The sequence below is a fragment of the Cavia porcellus genome, unplaced genomic scaffold (genome assembly GCF_034190915.1).
Source record: "Cavia porcellus strain 051 isolate PalLab524CR breed Dunkin Hartley unplaced genomic scaffold, mCavPor4.1 scaffold_14, whole genome shotgun sequence".
Taxonomy (NCBI): Eukaryota; Metazoa; Chordata; class Mammalia; order Rodentia; family Caviidae; genus Cavia; species Cavia porcellus.
The window spans coordinates 29125994-29146281 of record NW_026947497.1 but is presented as its reverse complement, the minus strand read 5'-3'; the positions used below and the strand labels follow the sequence as shown (position 1 = coordinate 29146281).

The following is a 20288-nucleotide window of genomic DNA, read 5'->3' as shown; positions in this document are numbered from 1 at the left end:
TCCCAAGGAGGAAATTTCGATGTTTCAAGACTGTCCTCGGTTTGTCTTCTTGCTGATGGGAGGAGAATGAGGAGGAGGGAAAGAAGGAGGAGGAAGACGAAGAGGAAGAGGAGAAGGAAGAGGAGATGCAGCTGGCGCCGCTGAACATGCCTCTTAATGTCAACGGCTGGCAAAGGCAAGAGGGCTTACAAACAGCGAGAGAATACTGTGCCGGAAAAACAAGGAACGGATCTGCAGCATGAAACTTTGGTTCTCTTCATTTCTCCGTTTGAATGTTCTTGACATTGTTTTTCCTTCTTCTTTCGCTCTATTTGTAGTTTTTGGCTTTCACGGTCTTGTTTCTCTCAGTCCTCATCGCCGCCGGTAGTTGTCTCCCTGTGAATGTAACAGGCAACCTTTCTCCTGCTCTTTTCTTCCCAAGCCTATTTCCCTCTAACCTGCCTCTTTTCTTTCCAGTCCTTCCTTCCTCCTGCTTTAGCCTCTGAGCCTGAGATCTCGGCTGGCAGTTTCTGAGCTCAGAGCGCTCGGCTCCTCTGTTTTTGCGCAGCGCCCTCATTCTGCCAACCAATCGCCGGGAAGCACCACCTACTAACCAAGCGCTCATTGGTCAAATATGCTGTCAAACACATACGTCACGCGGCAACCGGGCGGGGCGGGACAAAACCCGGGTCCCGGCTGCCCGGTGAGTGTGAGTGTGAGAGCGTGAACAGCCGCAGGTCCCGAGGCGCCGGCTGGGGACTCTACCGCGGAAAGTTCCCAGTCCCCAGCCGCAGGTAACGGGGAGGGAATTCAGAGGTTCCCCTGTTTGCATCAGCAATTGTGAAACCATAATAGCAACAGCTGCGGTATCCTCTCCCAGGAGCGGGATTTCCAATGATGCTAACGTTCTTTTTCCTTTAAGGTATTTTCCCAGCTACTGATCATGGAAAGAAATCACCAAGAAGGGGAAAAAGTTGCACAAGGGCCACTAATTGGCGGGGGTTACCTAACGTAGGATCTCTCAGCGAGACTGGCAAGAGGACATTTAAAAAGTGGATAGAATGTGACATGTGTCAGTCTAGGAGGGGAGGGATGGGGGGGTCTGCACCGCGAGGAACCAGGCGGTCGGAGCGGGGGACGGGGTGGGTCCTAAAAAGCGGAGGGATTCACGCTAGGAATGTGGGCTGGTAGAGCCTATAGACTTGCAGAGGCGTTAGACGTGCCTATTCCCGCCCTGAACGCACATCCCACCTCTCGCCAAGCAAATGAACTGATTTGGGGACCTGGTTTTGAGCTGTGAGTGCACAGATCAAAGCTCGGAGAGTTTCATTTGTGCTATGCCAGCAGCCCGGCTCTACCGCCCGGGTTCTGAGCAATACCCGGCTTTGCAAGGCGCCTCTGATATCCCTGCGCCTGGTCTGGTCTGGCCGAGTGCCACGCAGCGGCGGAGAGCGTGCGTTATTTTATGCCTTATTATTATTATTATTATTATTATTATTATTATTATTATTGGTGACAGTTGGCTATCCCATCCCGTCCCGCCCCGTGATTGACGAGGGCACCATGCTTGCCCAGCCTCGGGTCAGCTGGCTGGGTGAGGACTGCCTGGCGGCTGCGAACGCGGGAAGGGCACTGATTCGGTTACACACGCGGAGCTCCGAGTGTGCACTGCTGCGGGTCTGTGCCAACACGTCTGCACATTTTCGGTGCCCGCGTTCCCCCATCTGGTCCCAGGCCTCCTGAACGGCGTGCGCCCTGGCAGAGTCGCCCTAACACCGCTGGACGGACGCGCTTGGCCAGCTCTGTGCCCACTGGCGAGGTGCGGGGGCCAAGCGGCACAGCGGCGCAGCCAGTTCCCGTGAAGTTAAAACACAGCGCGAACTCTTCAGTGCTGGAGAGTGGATTGCATGCCGATCTTCCAAGGCAAGATCCATAAATTCATGTACTTAGAGTAATTCATGGGCTACTAGCAAGGAATACGTTGTTTATTCACTAAAGCAGCCCGGGTTCAGTTTTCTTCTTAGGCTAGAGGATAGGAAGGTTTCCTAGCTGCTTTCTGGTAATGAAAGACCCAAGAGTAACACCGCCTCCACCTGCGAGGAAAGCGAGTCCTTTCTGACCCAGAGGTATGTGCAGTGCCATTCCCTCCAGGCAGGGAATTCCGAGGCGCCAGCGTCCACGCACGCGATCGTGGGCCGAGGCGTGCTCCTGCAAGCCCCGCGAGTTCGTGTCCACCGCGACCGCCCCCCACCCCCGGACTCTTCCGGGAGATGGGTCCTGCCTTCCCGCGGGCAGAAGGAAAGGATGCCAGCAAAAATGGCTAATCCTTTCCCAGCTGCAGTAGATTGCCGACTGGGCAAAGCCAAGGGAAAACCGCTGCAGTTAAAATGATTCTAGCGTCACGTCTCTGACTGCGAATGGAGCGGCGGTGCACAAAACGACCTGTGGATCGATGAATAGAAGATTATAGTATACCCGAATATTAATACAGTGTTGCGTCTCTGCTTCCCACCCTTTCCCCTTTTTTCTTTTTCTTCAGATCTGCACGGGGGCAATAAAATGTTTTGTCTTCAAGCTGATTCATCAGAATCATGGAGCCGTGTGAAAATGACGGTAATTTTTTAATATGCTCGTTTGTACGTGTGGAAACACTTGTGTGTGGGCGCGTGAGAGACATGCGGCTGAATGACAATGCAGATCCCGAATTTGTTTGGGAAGGCAGGTTTCTGCATGGAAACTGTACCGAGAGTTTTTGCCGATTTAGGGCGTTTGCTGAAAGCCAGAGAGCTTGCAGAGAGGGTGATGAGAATGTGGAGAGATGGCCAGATTTCCCTGTAAATAATCACTACATCCACTGTAACACTTGAACTGCACGATTTTTTTTTTTTTGTAGCAGATGTGTGTGAATGGTGTCTCTCCCCTCAAACGTAGGTCACAGGCGTCTCCTAGCGGCGAAAACGGCATAGAGCAAGCCGGATCATTTTGCTTTGGAGCTCTCCTCGAGTATGGCTCGCCTGTTGGGGGCTCTGCTGGATTTCTTGGGTCACCGAAGTCTGTGTCCGCGCCAGCGACGCCAGCCCAGGGGCTTCCAAAGATCTACTCTCGTTGACTGTTAGTCTCTGTGGCGCCAGCCCATAGCCGTAATGGTGGGGTCTTCAAGGGAATGACCGGAGCCCAGCCTCCCCCACCACTCCCTGCGAGGCACTCTCCTATGACCGTTGCAGAAGCGTTTTATTTGAAGCCCAGATTTAGATACCGACATTAACAACCCTTTCTGCCTCCTTACTTTTGAGGCATTAACATAACCCACATAACAACCCTGTCACCCACAAAGCAAATCAATTTAAATTTGCATTTTAAAAATTATTTTAAAAATCTTTTTAAAAATACAGCAGGTGTACATTCTCTATGGCTGTGGGGCCCAGCAGCTCCTCCCCACTCCCCCCGCCCCACTTTCCTACTCTTAGACCCTAGAATTTCAGAATTGAGAGGATTCCTGGAGTCACATACAGCACCCTGAGTAGGGAGGTCGATGAGCTGCTTGAATGGGTAGAGTTTCAAATATATCCTGCGTTTGCAGGAAGTGGAAAGGGAGAAGTAAATATACGCATAATCCTTCCCTCCCACACCCCCTCGCACCAGGAGCTCCAGCCTTCTGAGTCAACAGACTGCATCCCAGGACAAGGCGGAAAACAAGGCTGCATCATGTGGACAAAGATTATAAAAATCAGTTTTCATAAAAGTCTTGGTTTATATATGAGAGTGATAATGTACATTCGTCTATATTGGGGGGGGGCTCTAAGTGGAGCAGAAATAAGGGACCATTAAGGTTCTTCCAGTACATTTTACCAACTTTGAAACGAGGTTATGAGGTTGCTTTCTTTTCTCTACCCTTTGCTGAAAAGGGCGGAAGGGAAACAAGTGTGTTAACCAGCTTGTGGATAAATGAGTGTTTGCAGTGATTTAACACGACTCAAAAGCAATTTGTTTCTAAATCCTCTTATTATTGCAGTGTGCCCAGAGCTTTGAGAGAATAAGCTTTTTACCCCTTCTTTTAAAGAATTGGAAGGCAAATTTTTAATTTATTAATAAGAAGCGTTTCAAACTCCAGAGTGGACCAAGATTGAGTTAGATGGTTCCTGGTGCTTCCCATTTCCAGCAGGTGTACCTCAACGTTCAAATGCCAAAGACCCAGATGGACTGTGTGTCCTATGTGTGACCATGAAATGGGTTTACTCGTGGTAATGTAACCCAGCTTAACTGGAGAAAAAGGAAAGTTTTGGAGTCACACAAAGCCAGTGTGTTAGCTTATGTTTATCTGCAGAAAGAGTGAATAACAACTCGAATTCCTGGGAAACTTTTATAACATATGCTCTTATAACTATTCAGGTAACCTAGTTACTGTGTTATAATGTTTTGTATCCCATAAAGAACAATCTTTTTTGAACTGAGAATATTAGATATTCCATTAAGTACCATTGTTTTGGTGTTCAAAGTAGAAATTATTCAAAGCAGAAATGTGCCTCTCCATTTTGTTTAACCTAGCTGATATTGGTGTGGCTTCACGTTTCAGTGTCTTCTCAGTGATCAAACAGGGCCAGCATTTTGTTAAACTCTAAACAGTGAATTAAAAGCACTGAATGAGCTGAAGCAGCCCTCTAATGCAAAATGACAAATTGCACTTAAGCAGTACATGAACAAGAAAATGATTTATGGATTTTTACAATGGCCTGTGCAAATGAAAGCAACATGAATTATACATCCTAATGTTCACGATGTCATTTTCTAATAATACTGTTTCATTTGAGATACTATATCCCTTTCAACAGAAGTTGACCAATGAAAGGTCCAGAAATATTTTTAAAATAGGAAATGGCTTTGACAAGGATTCTGTGTGCATTTGTGTATGTATATAGTATATATTTGTAATTATATGCATAATAGATGTGTGTGTGTGTGTGTGTGTGTGTGTGTGTGTATTTTCCCTGGGTATTGGGATGAGATGAGTAATTAATACTGAATACATACTTGTGCCAGATCCTTTACATATCATATTTTTATAGTAAGTTGTCTCTTGAAAACATAGTTGTTCCACACCATCTTTCAGAATTCAAATGAGTTAGAATGCCAGTCTTTAATGGCTAATGACCTCTATTTCCTGAAAACCACAATGCATTACCTCCTCTTACCATTTCTCCCATTGCTTTAGATATTGAAAATCTTATTTCTCAAATATGCCTTTTAATTGTTTCATATTTTGTTTAACTATTCTTTTCAAAATTTTTCATTCCTTAGTGTATTAAAAATACACGGGTTAATAAAAAGGTTGTACAACTTCTTTTCTCTCCTCTTCCCACTTTTCTTTTACCTTTACTTTTTTACCTTTAGTAGACAAAAAGTATCCTATGGGGTGTCTTTAATTAAAAAAAGTCAGTCTAATAAAATGTATGTGATGCTTGTGTTGTAAACTAGAAAAATACAAAAATGTAGTTATTGCTGTTATAAAAAGCACTTCTAATATTTTTATGTAGCCATTTGTAGTTTATACAGTGGGTGTTTTTCAGAAATATGTACAATTCTAAGTGAAGGTAATACCTTTACTGTGTTGCATATTTGACCACAGGAAAATGCTCATCACCCAGAGGCCTCTTGAGCCGCATTATGAAGCTTAATATTAATTATCCAGTTTTATAAAAAAAAGAAAAAGTGAATCCTAGTTTCAACTTTGACAGCATTAATAACCACTCTTACTGAAAGATACTGGAATCGGTGATGTGATTAGGATTGTAAATGAGACCTGCAAGACATTTAAAAAGCCAGCTGCTTTGCTAACAGGGAGAGGTGGTGAGTTTTACTGATGGAGCCCAGGGTAGAAAATGAAGCTTGAGACATCGAGCTCGATATAGAACAATTTCAAAAATTAATTGCAAGTCCTGATTAACTTTATTTGAGTAGAAAGAACTTGTCCAAAGGTTTTTTGTTTTTTTTTTTTTTTTCCTTCCCCAGTGGTTTCACTTCTTATCTGACAGTTATCCAAAGCCAATGTAGTATTAGTGTTTGTCTGGCAAGTGTAAATTGTTTCCTTAAAGGAAGACCCTTGGTTTCTAATACAGAATTAGATTGTCCAAATTGTAACTGAAGTTACAAGCCATACCAGTTTATAACACAAGTTGTATTAAGAGTTTTAAAATATAATTGGAGACAAGCACTATGGAAAGAATGTCAAACATAAATTGAAAATTGCATTAGTGATTAGAATTAAATTAGAATTATGACAGGAAATTACAACAAACAATAAATAGGTCCTTCAGTTTAGAAAAATCGCTTTTTTATTGTTCAGATATACAGCTCTTTGTGTAAGAAATTTGATTTTCAAGGTACTTTATAGAAATGAACTTATAATATCATAGTATAAATGTTTTATTGCAATTTTAGGTGAAAGTAACCAGTGGTCTTAAACTACTATATGTCAAGAATTCTTTTATGTTATGATACTTGATTTTTCTTATGCCTATAAATATTGTGTCAACATTATAGACAAGGGCACAACTAATGTTTGGAATGAAAGTAACTCATCAGATTCATACAAGATTCAAATCCAGGCCTTTTGGTGTTCCTGTTCAAATTCTTTTTATTACACTATGATGTTTCCTGAGTCTATCTGAATGGACAGTGAGTTGATGTAGACATGTGATCCATCTGCATTTTTGCACTGATAGGAGTACTGATTTTTCTTATCGTCAAAATTGGCTAGAACACCACTAACTTGTGTCTCCAAGGATTTCATAAACATGTTTTATGTTTAAAGCTTTATTTTCCTTTTTTGAGGTTATTATCAACGTACTGAAGCTTGAAGATGGTTTCTTACCAGAGAGTGAGGCTATAAGCAGTCGTGTCTTTCTTGTGCAGAACTACCTGACATGAGAAGCATAACCTTTAATAAAAGAACAAGGAAACGGATAAAACAAACATGACTAAAGGAAGGCAGTTATGTTTCATCCATATCTGCAAATCGTGGTGTTGATCAGTGGTCTCAAAAGTACTTGTAACTTCTCTAAGTTCATCAGGGGGTAAAAGGAAAGAGAAGCAAAAGTATTGTCACTTTCAACAATGCAAATACCAGAGTTTAATCTTCTGTACATTTCTAAACTACTCTTTAAAAGGTGAAGTAGTTTTGTTGAGTGAACCTGCTTATCATTTTATATTAATTTCTTCTTCAATCGTGGTTTAAATTGGCAAGTTTTGTAACGTGAACACATATATTTAAAATTCTCAGAAATTTAGAAAAGTTAAATATATGTATCATGGGGAAAAATGGAACACAACAACTTTGAATTAATTTTAAATTTGGGAAGAAATAATCATAAGAAGATGATAATGACACTATAATTACTCATCATAAGTAAAATTTGATTTAATCTTTTGGCAGTAAAAACTAATGGAAAAAGATTTCTTCGACAGATATACTCAGTAATTCAGAATATATCTAATGTCATCTCAATAGGTAACTTACAAATCTTTCTTCTGAAACCACTCAACGGAGATAGGAGATGATATTATAAGTTATGAAGACCGTAAACTTGAGAATTAAACAAAACTGGGCTTCATTTTTGCTTCTCCAAATATTTGAATATGGACAAATTATTTAACTTCTTTGGAACCCTGATAGAATGTGCCATGTATTCCAAACATCTGCACAAATGTAATGGTATATTGAACTTGTTAAGTCATTGTGAGGTTTAAACTGCAATGATCTCTGTGAAATTCTTTGTCTACAGTGTAAGCTCAGCAAATTTAACTATTAGCTTACAAAATGTTTTTAATGAGGTCCTTAAATGAGCTTTATTGAGAATAAACGGCATTGATTTTCTTGGTGGTTTTACTGCTTTTATCCACACAAAGTATTTACTAGCAGATATAAGAACAATTTAAGATTTTCCCTATTTTACAGGAAATTATATTAGTTTTAAGACTAAATGTAAATAATAAACAAAAAAGACTAAACTAATTATAGGCTTAAAACCATAAAAGCCAATTTTGATCTTTTCTTATAATCATATTGTTATATATTTAACTTTTATTTGCTATGAATTTTAGAAATTTAGTGGTCAAAATTTATGTGATAAACCAATAAACAGATGAAATTTAAAAATGGTTGAGATAGGAAGCTAATTCTTTAACTTCAAATACCATATTCTTATGTCTGTATTTGTCAAAACTTTAGAATTAATGGATTAATTAATTAATTGATGTTCATTTATTTTTCTTCCAGTTCTTTAAGGTAACATTTGTGTTTATGCTGACTAGAAGTAACATTCTCAAATTTAAAAACAAATTGGATAAAATCAGTCACTTGAAAATAAGATGAGTGCATTAGGGTGTCAGGGTCTGAACATGAAGCCGCAGTTGTGTTTGACTTTCTCTTCAGAATAATCTTCGCAGTGTTCGGCCTGTGCTGGTCTTCTCAGCCTTCTCTACCAGCTTTTTACAGCTGAAAAGTGACAACTTTCCAATGCATGCTTTGTTGCTGAAGTGACAGGAGCCCAGCCATAGGAATACTGAGAGTGGAAAGCAAATCAGGGTCACTGTTCAGGGTAGTGTGTTTCTCAAAGATGTCACATCAGTTTCATAAGGAACGCATTCACTGAGCAAAGGTTTTAATAACTTCAGTAATAAGAAGAGATAGTATTTCAGGAAACAATGACTGTGAATGTAAATACGTGGAGCTTAAATGAAGGATGTGAATGAAATACAATAAGCAAATATTTCTAGAGCATTGCAAGTTTTGTTGTGGTTTTAATGGCAATGGCAGCAGATATTGATGGAAAGAAGTATCAGGAAGACTTGAACCATAAAAATATGGAAATGAGGCAACAAGTTTTCTACAGATATCATAGAAACAGCAAATCAATGTTCTCACTTAGACCCAATATCCTGTCTTGACCCAGTATTTTAAATCTTATCGCCGGCCATTATCCTCTGTTGATTTACTGTTTATTTTCACTCTCAGCGTAGCCAAACTTAAAGTCAAAGGAGATAGGTGAGGTCCTCATTCAGCTTTCAGACTTGAATAACAGCTTTGGTGTATCGTGGGCCAGCAGCCAGGGTTCAGTCTTAGGGGTTTGATAAAACCTAATATTATCATTTTCTTACCAATATGTTGGAGATAGTTAACTGCTGCTAATAAAGTGCCTGCTGCTCATTTTCTCCAGCCATTTATATATCTGAACCTTCATATAGCCACACTTTGTAACCAGTTATCTAATGCAGCTAGAATACATGTACATTCTGCTGAACAAGACAAGTAATGAAGTATTGTTTATTTGAAAAAAAAATGTGTAATGGGTTCTTTAGACTCATGGAAACTGTCATTCAGTTGAATGGTTGCTTTATTTTCTTGGATTTTTTTGACCATATAAGCAGTACTTTGTGAAGATTTGCTGAGTGAACAGATATTTAACTTTTTAATTTTCTACTACTATTAATCTTAAAAGATAATTTCTGGGATATTATACTCAATTCCCCAAACTGTGTTTTTAATGATATATATTTAGGAAATGTCTTTTTAACTTAGCTATTTCAAAGAAACCTTACATAATGGAAAATTCTCTGTGTATTACTACAAAAGTGTTAAAACACTTTACCTCTCACAACTTTCTATTAAAATATAACTCACTAGACTACGGTTACTCAAAAGTGACACTTTGTTTTATAATTTTCCTTCTTTTTTTCTTATTTCATGTATACAATTTTTAATGGCTAAATATGGCTAAGACAGATACCATACTCAGTGTTCTGAATTGTTTTTCTCTTTTTATAAGGTCATGATAATATTCTAAGCATGATGCCTTGCTAGGAAAGCATTTCTTTCAGATTGAAATGTCAGATATTAAGAGTACCTATGATAGTAAGCATTCTATGGTAAGACAGGATGTTTGCTAACTGACTTGGAATTGGGAAGTATAATTTTGAAACACGTTGGAGGGCTATGTCAAATGGAAAGAGCTGATTGTAGATTCAAAATGATGTTTGGAATTTAAAGCCAAAAGATACAGTCTCACTGCTAACTTCTCTTTTCCTCATTCTTCTTAATTAGAGATATTTTTGCTCAGAAAGGTGCTGTGGTCATTGTGATATATTTTAATTTTTTTTTCTCTTGAGTTGATGGAGAGCCATAACTTCTTTATTCTGTAACTAAATGACTCACATTGTTTGCAGTGTTGATGTTAAGAAGTTTAGGAATACCTTGGAATTTTGGCTAGTGATTATTTATACATGTAGGATTGAGAGTAATCTTGTGACACTTTTCACAGGCCAAGAGAGTTTAGGTTATTAGGCAAGAATGAAAAGATTAAAGTGGAATAGAAAATACATGTGCACCCACACAATAACATATACCTGGTGGGATTTCGGAGAACATGGCGTACAGATAGCAGCAGCTACAGAGGCTGTCTGAGAGACCCAGCTTAGAATCCAGGAATGGTGCGGAGTAAGGAATCCTAAGCAGGAGGAGATATGCCCTGCTGACCCAAGAATGAACTGGGCTGAGAGAAACCAACTGGGAATGCAATCCTGGTGCTATAACAAGAACAGAAAAGCCTCAGTGTGGAAGCTGGAGCCTGCGCGATTGGATGCCGCAATTTGGGTTTCCCACTGCCGCTGCTGTGTCTACATCGTCTTCGCAGGGAGAGAGACATGCAAAAGCCCTGAGAACGGGAATCGGTGAATGGAGTTGAAAGCAGGATGGGCCGGGAGCTGTGCATTGACCTGCAGTGAGTGAGAGAAACTGGGACTCTCCCATGGTCTAGGAGACTCCAACAGAGGACATTCTGGGACCTGGCAGACTTGCAGGAACAGGGTGCTGTAGTGACTTCCGTCATGTATCCCCCTCTCAATCGGGATTGGTGAGCAGTGCCTAGCCTACGTGACGCTGCTGGCTGAGAACCAGTAAGCTAGCACAACCCAGGTTCCAGTGCCTGAAGGTGACCTGGAGGGGCCGGCTGCCTGGTCTGCAACTTCCTGGTGTGCTGCGGTGGGCGGGAACACCTCACCAGCACAATTCAATCAGACTGTGGCTGACAGGCAAGGAAGCTGGGCCTCCTGTATATGCTTGCATATATAAGGAACAAAGAATATGGGAAGAGGGAGTAACAAGAAAGGCTCCTTGGCCCCCAATCCTGAGAAAGAGGCAATAGCAGACACAGCACCAATAGATATAAAGCGCTATCTGCAGAGCCTCATAGATGAGTTCAGGAATGAAGTAATTAATGACCTGAAGCTAGAAATAAGCAGAATAGTTAGAGAAATGCTAAGCACCACCCAAGAAAAAACAGATGGTGGAATGGAAGAACAGAAAAAGAGGGGAGAATTATTTGATGGAGAAAATAGAGAAAGCATAGAATGCATGAAGCAGGTTCAAAGAGATTACCAGGAAACTAAAAACTCTATCAAAAACTGGGATAACAGTTTGAAAGAAACTAAGGACAGATTATCTGAACTGGAGGGCAGATTTTTAATATGGGAGCATGAAATGAAAAACTTCTTAAAGATAACAAAGAAAAAAACAGCAATAATACAAAGACTAGAAGATGATAAGAGGATCTATAACTTAAGAATTAAGAACATAGAAGAAGTAGGGACACAAACAAATGAACTACAAAAGCTACTCACAGAAATAATGCAGGAGAATTTTCCTAATTTAGCAAAAGGTAAAGATACTCAGTTATATGAAGCATACAGGACCCCAGCCACCTACAATCCAAACAGAGCTACACCCAGGCATATAATAATCAAAATTCCAGAAATCCAATACAAGAACAGAATATTAAAAGCCATCAGAGACAAGAAACAGATCACTTACAAGGGAACACCCATCAGAATTACAGCAGACTTCTTGGCACAAACCATCAAATCATGAAGAACATGGGGGGAAATAATTCAAACTTTGAAAGATAATAATTTCCAGCCAAGATTGATATATCCTGCACAACTATCCCTGGAAATTGATGGAAAAACAAGGTGCTTCCAGGATAAAGAGGAACTAGGGGAATATGCAACCACCAAGTCAACTCTACAGAGAATACTGCAGGATATTCTAAAAAAGAAAAATACCAAGAATCCAGAAATAGTGGCAGAGAGGCCACAATGAATGGAGCAGAAAACAAAATGAAGAAGACAAACTGACAACTAATGACAGAAAAAGTGCTCAACAGAAATGAGGCAGAGAAAATTGGATGATAGGTACAGCTATTTTGGAGAAAATGATGTCATAATAGGTAACACTGATTTAGTATCATCTTGTTTTGAAGTCTTATCAAGCTTTTGTTCTTCTGTATCCATTGGTCTAAAATGGTTGTATCTTATTGGATTTTATTATATATGATAGTGTAAACAAAAACTTTTATAGACAAGGAGATTATACAGAAACCATTGTTCATTTTCTGTTAGTTGATTTTAAATACCCAGTAATACTGTCATTCTCTTAAATGGTTTTACATTGTTTTGATATATTTGATGCTACGGTATACAAAGTTATACTCAAAGATTTCAAGGAAAGAGACAATATGGTAACTACTTTTATGTCAGGATTATCTTGTGGTGAAACACTATTTTGCTTAAGTGGTTATGTTTTGATCTGCGCTGTTTTGCTGTTATGCCCTCTTTTATCTCAATCTCCATTTTATTATTTACTTTTTATTTTTATCCTTTTAATTAAGGTAATAATGAAAAATAGGATACATTATAGTAACCCACTTTGACTTTCCATTATCATGATTTAAAGCCCTGTATTGCTTTCACCATCTTGTTTTGACTGATGTCCCTCTATTCTGTTTTGCTTGATAGTACAAGGTTCAAAAGTTTAGGCAACAGCTGTGAAGATAGTGGGATTCACTGTCAGCCCATTCTGGTTGGCTATGATCTACTTTTGAAGACCTATAATGTCTCCAATGTTTTGGTTTTGTTGGTTTCATTCTTTACTGTTTTGTTCAATTTTATTATAACTGATGATATAGGCACTTCTATTAGAGATAGCAGAAGGCATTATGGTAACCATTGTTGATCACCTTGTATTATGCTTTTACATTATCTATTATGTCCATCCTTTTGATTTGACTGACTCTGTTTTGCTATGTCATATTTGGTTTTACTCTCTTTGAAAAAAAGTAATAAGAACTGTGGGAGCAACAAAACCCAAAAATGTAATTGGCACTGTACAAAAGAGAGGAAAAGAAAGTGCTCTAAACCATATAACTGCATGTATATTTAAGTGTATAAGATAGATAATGATATTACTGAGTTTTGTTGGATCATTGAACAGAACTGTTTGCAGTCTCACTGTTGGAATGTCCACTTTATAAGCTTTAATTGTGTAACTTGAACAACTATTTCTAAGATGACAATATGTAATCCATTAACTAGTGATTTCCTACTGTTTATTTTTTTTCTGCAAATCTGTATAACTTTTACCCTTTCTCTGCTTTTTTTTTCTTTTTCTCCTTAAATTAAAAATAAATAAATAAATAAATAAATAAATAAATAAATAAATAAACCTGGTGGTTAAACCATGCTTTTCACATAAGAAAATATAAACAGATTTGGGAAAAAATGAATCACATAAAGTCAGATGCCAGTAAATACAGAAGTTTACTTGGTTTCCAAAGGAAAACTTGCACATTTGTTGTAAAAGGAAAGGCTTAGTTTAAATGTTATTTTACTTAATATAGAAAAAAATCAATTCCAAATCAAAATTCACACGGTTCCTCAAGTGATGGATGCAATAACAATAAGGAGAGGAAGGAAAGGGAATGGAAAAACTCATTTAGATGTGCTATGTGTGTGTACCAACTTCACATAAGCGATGTAAAGTATTTATTAGCCATTGCAAACGCACAAATAGATAAATAGCCATAACTGTATACTTACAGCATGGAATATTTATTTCATTCTGGAGATGTTTCTAAAAACAGGAGCTAACCTTGTGCCTTTAAGAGATATTCCTGAAAGTAGGAATAACACCCCCCCACACACACACATAAATATATATATATGAAGGACAGCAGAAGTGGCAGATGTTTACCAAAGACACCAAATAAAGCCTTCTTAGGAGTTACTCCTCGATAGCCATTGTCTCCTGATACTGCTGATGATGGTGACTGAGAGGATCTGGACAGGGAGATTGTCACATGAAAATTTTGGAGCTTCTTTCCTAAGAGTCCCTTGCGACCTTGGTACAAGAAGAGACATGATTATTAGCTTTTGGATTTATTTTTATTTAAAGAATTTTTAAAGTCCTTGTTTTTGGTGTGAAAATTCCAGAAAATCTAAAAAGTTTTACTTTAGGTGAAAGAATGTTTACTACTAAGTTAGCTTATACATTTGAGGTGAAGACAATTTCTCTCTCTCTCTCTTTTTTTTTCGATATCTTGAGAGCTTTTACTTCTAACATACATAAATAGATTTTTAAAAAGCATTTTGCTAAGTGGAAAGCCATGTTTGCTAATTTCTTAATGCCTTTTACTGAAATTCCTAGTGGAATTTTAAAAAAAAGTTTTTGTTTCCTCTTTTATTTGTGTATTAGTATATTGATCTTAAAATTTATATATTTAGAATTAAAATAAGTAGGACCAGTTTTCTCAGAAAGTCAAAAAGTAAGCATTCAACTTAGAATATACAATTTAATTAAAAATAAATTGATCTTTATTGTTTTTCTTAGTAGCATGTCAGAGTAAAGCTATGTTGAGGTTGAAATAATATATTAAAACTCCCTACAAAAATGATTTTCTTGTCTACTATGGTTAGAAATTTCAGTATAGGTGATACATTGCTAAATTGTGTAATATTTAAAGTATAGCATGCCTGGGAACATGAGATCTGAGTCTTCATTTGCAAACTGTAAGAACACCTTAATTTATTACTTTATCCTTAAAGTTGATCCTTAAAGTATCTGAGGAAATGTTGTGTATTATAGAACAAAAACGTAGTGAGTCTTGCAGTTTTAAATTTAACTATTGTGAATAAAGTATAGAAAGGAAAAATAAAGCCTTTGATATTTAGTGACATTTAATAATATGGTAAGGTTGTCTTAAACTGTCAATAATGACCCAGTGCCTGAAGATTTTTTTTTTTTATTATATACAGGGGTATTTGTAAATTTCTTACTTAATCTGAGATTAGGTTGCTATATTTCAGTAAATTGTAGGTGGCAGTGTACACAGCTGAATTATATGTGTTGCAGCAGATAGATGAACATTTTTTTCAATTGGTTAACTAGTTTATTTTATTTCATTTTATTTTCTTGGTTCCAGGGTCCTGAAAGTAGAGCTTTGTGTATGTTAAACACTGAGCTGTATTCCCAACGGTGGCTCACAATCTGATGTTGAAACTTAATGTCTTTCTAGCCTCCTTTTCAACTCTTTCCATTTTTGTTGTGAGTGTATAAGAACAACAAAAGAATTCTGTCAAATAAGAGCATGCTCTTGGGAGATGTTTTAATCTGAAGTTTATTCTGAAAGATAGGAATTATTTAAAAACATTTTTATTAAATAAAGACATATTAGAAGTTGCATAATAGTCACTGGCCAGTTGACTTAGTACTAAAATGAGAATTTAAAGCAAAATGACTCTGAACTACAATGCAGTGACAAAGAATTTCTTATTCTGTCCCACTTTCTGATTTAAAAGTAACAAGCAAATGTGATTTGACTGCTAATTTGTAATAATGTGAAGCCTTCCTACTTTACCGCCCTGAGGTGTAATGCATACCTTTGCAAAAGTGAAATACAAAATTGCTATAGTTTATTCCTGATACATACCCTGAAAGCATTATATTAGCGGGAACCATCATAAAATTATATATGATGTAAAGAAATAAAATAAACTGTAAGCTCATAATTGATAGCTTACTGGCATCTCCTGAAAATAAAAATGTCAGGCGTTAGAACAGGATTTTGATAAAAATCCTCCCAGAGCTCGAAGTGCACCTGGTGTTTTACTGGGAGATGTACAGCCTGCAGCGTTGTGGCTCGGGAGAAGAAGTGAGTCACAAAAACAGGTTCAAATATGTGCGCTCCATGGCAGTTTTCCTGCTTTTATTTTTTCCCCTACATATAAACTTTATGGGACATCTCACTTTCTTTTTGCTATTAAACTGAAACACAGATTCATCATGTATGGAGGAGGTAATGGCTCACTACAGAATATTCTCTCTGACAAAAAAGCAACACTCATCCTTGTTTTGTTTGTGTGTTCTTGAATATGGACTTACGTTTGTTTGGCTGTGTTTATCACTTTGCATCATAATTTGTTGATTTGTGTTAACACAGGCAATGTATTAAATTCTTTGCTGTTATCAGCTTATATGTATTTTTTACCTAAAAATGTAAAAATTGCATCTATACATAGGTTACTATGTTACTATGTGAACTTTCAATAAATACATGTATATATCCTCTTCCTCTTTTTTAAGTATTATTGGGAATTGAACCCAAGGAGAGTTGAGCTATGTTGCCAATTTGTCTATATATATATATATATATATTTTTTTTTTTTTTTACTTTCAATGAGGGTCTCACTAAGTTGCGCAGGCTGGGCTTGAACTTGTGATCCTCCTGCTTCAGCCTCCTAAGTAGCTCCGTGCATCCCTGTATCCAGTTTACAGTCTATGTTTAAATTTGGTTAAACCCATCCGTCTCTTTATTTCTTTGTGGTAAAAATATGTAAAATCCTTCTACCTTTTTGAAATATGTTCTACCTTATCAATAATCATATTCTCACCTAGGCACATGCATGCTGGTTAGTAGTTTTGTTTCATTTGATAATTAACACAAGCAGATACATAAAATATTATTAATTATTGTGTAAAAACATTAGACGTAAAATTTTTCACATTGAAAGTATTTCTGAAAACTTCTTTTCTGCTGGTTTTCTAAACCACATATCCTCAAGGCTTATGTCTCTTAAGTACTTTTCAGTGAATTTCACTCAATTCTTTGTTGTTGTTGTTTGTTTGTTCATCATTTGTTTTTTGATAAGTTAGAGTTATATAGCATTTGGAAATCTGGCCACTCTTCAGCATTTGAAGTCTCAGAGGTAGAGATCCAAGGTGACTATGGTTAGCTATAATGAGTTAATTCTAAAAATAAAGTGAAATCATGAAGATCTATTAAACAAGAGAGATCAGTTCTAAGTCTTGCATTTGTGATGGAGACATGCATTTGGCCTCAAGTTTAGTTATCACTATCACTGACTGACTTACACTCCTGGATAGCTGACTCAGTGTGTTGAGAATGAGCATCATTTTAGCTGAAATAGATTTTGTACTTATAGAGTTACCACATTCATGACAGTTATGTCAGCCTAAAAGGTGTGTGTAAATGTACTAGTTGAGATTTTAATTTTTGTCACTACTCAAGCTTATATTTTAATTAAAAATCATATTCAGCAGTGGTGGATATTGGTCGATAAGTGCGATTGAATTCTTTGGAATATTTGATTCTGGCTTAGGGAAAAGTTTATTTATTTAGGTTATGCCTGAATGTACCTATATAATAGTCTAGGTATCAGACATGTTTCCTTTTAGAATTCATTCTTATATTGTATAAAAAGGAAGTTTAAAACTTCTATTTGAAATGAATAATGAGGAGAAATGTTGAATTCCTGATTATTTATTCAATATACAAGTATATATTGAGCATCTTCAATGTACCAAGATATTTATGCTACACTAAATGAACAATAATTTTGCCTCATTTACCTGTATGCATAAAGGTAATAAAGAAAAAGCGTATTAATGAAATAAATCACTTAGCATATTACAAGGTAAAAAGTGCTTGGAGGAATGGAAAATTTTAAATAGATTTAAAAGGATCATTTAATTTAGCACTAAGTACTTTCTCAAATTTGTGAGGATTATAGGGCCCTGGTATGAGGTTGAATGGGAGTATTAGTAAGTGAACTGTAGTTTTTATACTATGGGAAGATAAAGAAACACTCAAAAGACAAAAATTTGGCTGTTCTTTTATCCTTCAGGAGTTGCTTTAAAGTTAATTTCTCATTAACCACTAAATAGAATGTTTTCCACAAGGCAGTTTGCCCCAAACACCAAATTAGTGGAAATGCCACTAAAATAACTCTGTCACTCTGGTTGCAAAAGGCTTTTAAGGTAAAGGAATGTTTAGATGGAGAGTAGGTTGCTGGTTTTTTTTTTTGTTTTTTGTTTTTTGTTTTTTTTCTGTGTGTGCATGCGTTCATGCACACGTGTGTGTGTGTAAGTGTGTGTGTGTGTGTGAGTGTGTGTGTGTGTGTGTGTGATAGTTACTTTAATTTTTGGATAAACATAACATTTTATTTAAGAATTTTCCAGTGGAGCCAAAACATTTGTTTAAGAAGTTGAGCTCCCAGCAGGAAGTTTTTGAGAAATTTCTTATTTAGCCTAACAAAAGCCTTGCTATCAAGGAGACTGGATAAACAAAAGCAAGGTTAAGAAACTGAAAGTAAAGAAAAATCCAGTTATTTTCATTTGGACAGCAAATTTCACATAGACACCAGTAACACTTAACTTCATAAAACTTGACCACCCTGAGTATGCTCTCATGGATTGGCCTTTGCAAAAAGTTAATTTGTCATCAAGTGACAATGAAAGTACTAAAAATATTGAATGTCAATTTTATGGGCTCTTCTGCAATGCACTATGTGTATAGGTTTGCTACCTACCCATTCTTTACAAGGTTTTTGCCATGCTTCAGTTATGTAATCAGGTAAGTAGTGATTTCAGAATTAGTCCAAGTCTCTGTGCCTGAAAAATCTATAACTACAAAGTGCTCATCTCTTGTCCTGCTCTGGAAAATGTGCTGCTGGAATTCATTATTTTATGGGTATGCCTATCTAATAAGCTTACCTATTTGCTTCCTTAATATCTTCATGCACATATTTATCCATTTATCAAAAAATATGAAACAAACACCTATACACTGGAGGTATTACATGCCAAGGTTAGAGACAGTTTTCTTGGATAAAAATGTTCCTGGAAAAGAGTTAAAGTGAGAGAGTGGGTCTGAGTACCTCATCTCGAACTGCCATTCACTTCTTTCTAGGATACAGCTGCACATAGATGAGATGAGGAATGATGTCTGGCAATGAAGATACATGTAGAAATGGCATGTGTGGTATCAAGCAGAAACTGGGATAAAGTCAGGTTAGTGCATTATACTTAGTCCTGTTACCTGGTCTTTGAATTAAGTAGAGGCATTTTTCTGGTAGTTCAGTACAATCATTCCCATGTATCTAGTCAATCACAAATTATATTAATGATCATTTCGGTAGTTTGTGAAGTCTTTGATTAATTACTTTTATGGTTATTTTGTAAAGAATTTTCATGGGTATAGCACATCATTACAGATTATGTGCAATCTAGTTTTTATGTGGATATAGTTAATATACATATTTGCTATACTGACGCTGTGAATCTGATTTTTTAAAAGTAAATATTTATAATATAATATAAATTATGTAATGCATTAATATGTTTATAATTACAATTCATCATCATTCTGATTGTTTCAAGAATCACATTTAAACCATTTTGCCTCTATCTATGAGCTCTAGTTGAGCAGGATGAACTGAGAATTTATACATATATCTGTGTTGTATTGTTTCTCAATTTCATCATAAAAATTGAATGTATACTCATTTCTGTAGAAAGATTTGTAAATGACATTTATTATCTTCCTCCAAGAAAGGAGAATAAAGTAATTAAAAAATAGTGTAACTTAATTAGCCTACTTGTATCCTCAGAAGAATCCTTACGTGTGAAAAGTATAAGATAGCTTGCCTTTAGCTAATTGAACTACAGGAATTTTTTACGCATTTGTATTTCTCCTTACTTATCTGAGTTAGTTTTGTTCACCCCCAAGTTAGCAAACAAATCCCATGCTATAGAGTTGCATCTAGGTAATAGTTTCTTGGCATCTGTAAATGTATAGTCAAATCTGAAGTTAATAATCAACCCCATTTTGTTACAAAACAAAGCAAAAACCTGCTGCACAAACTTTTACAATAAAGGAATTTTAAAAAGGAAAATACAACATACTCACCTATAAAATTTAAAGGTTTAACATTTTGACATCTAAGAGTTTAACATTGAGATTGAGATTGGCTTAATTTTTCTTTACTGTAAATATTACTAAAAATCCACAAGTTTTGGGATCTTGGTTTGCATGCAAATCCTTTCTTCCCAAGGTAATTGTAGTATTTACTAAGCAGAATTTACCTATTTCAGTTTAGTGTTTCTTTGAATTCAAGCCTCTGTTTAG

The 20288-nt window shown here is 36.9% G+C and overlaps 1 long non-coding RNA gene across 2 annotated transcripts; it reads left to right on the top strand.

The window, feature by feature from the left end:
• Positions 1 to 485: 485 nt before the first annotated feature.
• On the top strand, positions 486 to 11686 carry LOC111753596 (uncharacterized). 2 transcript variants are annotated; one of them, XR_002788367.2, is made up of 3 exons: positions 486 to 773; positions 2519 to 2592; positions 2911 to 11686. It is a non-coding gene; the product is annotated as an uncharacterized LOC111753596 (long non-coding RNA). The 2 variants fall into 2 exon arrangements; XR_010051461.1 differs by lacking the exon at positions 486 to 773 and having other exon boundaries at positions 1106 to 2592.
• Positions 11687 to 20288: the final 8602 nt, after the last annotated feature.